This window comes from Harmonia axyridis, chromosome 2 (genome assembly GCF_914767665.1).
Source record: "Harmonia axyridis chromosome 2, icHarAxyr1.1, whole genome shotgun sequence".
NCBI classification, from domain to species: Eukaryota; Metazoa; Arthropoda; class Insecta; order Coleoptera; family Coccinellidae; genus Harmonia; species Harmonia axyridis.
Genome location: NC_059502.1, coordinates 59957736 through 59960779, shown reverse-complemented (window position 1 = coordinate 59960779; position 3044 = coordinate 59957736).

Here is a 3044-nt window from a genome sequence, read left to right as displayed (position 1 = left end):
TGTTTGTTTTTGTATTCTGTGAATTGAAATGACATGAATAAACAGAGACGAATTGGGTACAATCTGGGTACATGCTAAATGCGAACCCATTAAATCACCAATAAGTGATTTGAGAAGAAGAAGAAGAAGAAGAAGAGACGAATTGGGCATTTCGAGTCAGCTGATTTTGACAGTTACCGCCATTTTACCTGTGGGGCAACCAGTTATAATTATGGTTTATCCACACGTTAGTTATTGGTTTTTTTTATGTCCAAAATGAAACTTGCAACGTGGAATTCAAGAAACCTGTGTGCTGCAGAGAAATTAGACCACACCCTCAAAGAAATGAATTGACTTAAAATCAAATATTAAAAATTACTTAATTACAAATATTTAAAATTACAAATATGTAATGGGAGTCAGCGAACTACGTTGGCCAAATACGAGAGGCAGTCTAACGGAGTGGGAATATTCGTTACCTCCGAATACAACCAGTTTATTCCTGTTTCAGAAAGCATTGCTGTTCTGCAGATGAACGGATCTCCTTTAAGAATCACCTTTATTCAAGTTTATGCGCCAACAAGTAACAGTTGAGAGAAGATACGATGATGCCTAGAATTTTTACGAGTACCTTCAGCACGCCTTCATCCTAATAGTTTTGGGGATTTGGGGAACTTCAATTCTAATATTGGTCAGGGTAGGATAGGCGAATTGGTGGGGGAATTCCGATTTGTGGAGAGTAATGACTAATGAGAGAGGATACATGCTATATCAGTTTTGCCAGGATAACTCGATGGATGTACGCGGTTGGTTACTGGTGATGAAAAGTGGATTACTTACGACTACGTCAAGTGAAAACGGTCGTGGTTGAAACGCGGTGAGCCGGCGGAAACGGTGGCCAGTGGCCACTGGGCAAGTTAGGATTGACGGACAGGAAGATTTTACTGTATGTTTGATAGGATTGGCAGGGAATTATCTACTATGTGCTGCTCTCCTAGCGCACAACTGTTAATTCGAAGATAGTGTTGCTTTTCGTCTTCGTGAAATACATTTCATCCCTCTTTCAATCAAGGTAATAGGCAATGCTGTTTATATTGGTTGGGATGCCATATGTTATTTATTAAATATGCGGCTTAGTAAAGACGGTTTGGAGATTTTTATTGCAGGGAATGTTGATAAACGCAGCGGAGCGGACCAACCTCATGTTGTTTTATGAATCAAGACTGTATATTTTCAGAAATATGAAAAGGCGGCCACAAACTGGGCTAAATTGCCCCCCCCCCCTCGAATAGGGACGCCTGAAACAGTCGCTTCACTGTTTCACCCCTAACGCCGGCCCTGTAGAAAGGAACTACAAAAATCTACAGGCTCGCCAGTTCAAATTCCTTCCAATATTCCACGATAAATCAAGACGTTATAAAATGTAAGAATTACATAACATAACCAAGCCCAAACCGAAAAAATTAAAGATATAGTGAAAGAACAAACAGTTTCAAACAGAAATACACTGCGCAAAAAAATTAACGCACATTATGGAAATCTCAAATTTATTCTACAACTGAAGGTGTTCTCAATGATAATTATTTTGATCAGAATTATGCATGCATATGTTATCCACTTTCATCGTTTTTCTTCAATACAGATGTTTTTTCCCAGCAGGAATAAAAAAAGATGAGATTATCAGATTTTGAATGTATTGGCTCCATTCTGAAATCAGTTGTTCTCGATCAATTTTAGTGATCAATAGTTTTTCTTTCGTTTCATTTTCTACACTCGATCGCTATGCAACGCGAAACACGCAATTTGACCCAAGAGGAATGTGCTCAAGCGGTAGTTTTGCGAGAAGAAGGGTGGCATACACAAGAATTGCAGAAAGGTTTGGAGTTTCCCATACATGTGTGTCCAGAATGTTGCAATGATTCAGGGAGACAGGTATGAATGTCCGAAGACCAGGACAGGGTAGACAACGGGTAACAACTGCCATTCAAGAACGTTACTTGAGAGTTTCTTCGTTGAGAGAACGGTTTGCAACCGTTCGCCTGCTTCAAAATCAGCTTGAGTAAACTCATGGGGTGCAAATTAGCACTCAGACAATAATAAGTCGCCTCAGAGAATATGATTTAATTCCTCGTGTCGCGGCAAGAGGCCCAGCTCTTACCCCAGCCCATCGAAGGGCGCGTTTGGATTTTGCGAGAGAGCATATCCATTGGGAAGAGGCTGATTAGGAAATAGTTCTCTTCACAGATGAGTCTAGATTCTGCCTATACCATTGTGATCGACGTTCCCTTGTATACAGACGTCCACATGAAAGATATGCTCAGTGCAATTTCCTGATTACTACTGGTTTCGGGGGAGGATCGATTATGGTATGGGGTGGAATATCTTTGACTGCTCGCACAGACCTAGTGGTCGTTGATAATGGAGCTATGAATGCTGAAAGGTATATGAGGAACATTCTTGAAGAGCATGTAGTGCCATTTGCCCCATACATTGGTGAAAATTTCATTTTTATGGACGATAATGCCAGACCCTATCGTGCGCGCATCGTTCAGGAGTACCTTGAAGAGGTTGAAGTCTCTCGAATGGAATGGCCAGCAAGAAGTCCAGATCTCAATCCGATTGAGCAGGTTTGGGACAACCTCAATAGAAGGCTGAGAAGTTCAGAAAATCATCCAGCTACTCTTAATGACTTAGGAATCCAACTCAGTGAAATCTGGGAAGGATTAGATGAGAACATTTTAAGATCACTCATTTTGAGTATGAACCGTCGTTGCCGAGTTGTAATTAACGCAAGGGGTGGAAATACCAAGTATTAAATCACTTATCAGCAATCCAGTATTTTGAAAATTGTTTATTTCTCTTCTTTCACATAAGATTCGGTGAAATCCTGAATTTTTCTTCCATTTAATGTGTCTTGTTTCGTTCAAAACCTTCCCGAGAGAAATAAAAAATAAGTTATAAAGTCAATGTAGAGTTAACTTTCATTAAAATTGAGATTTTCAGAATGTGCGTTAATTTTTTTGCGCAGTGTATATATAAAAATATCCCACTATTTCCACCTAGGA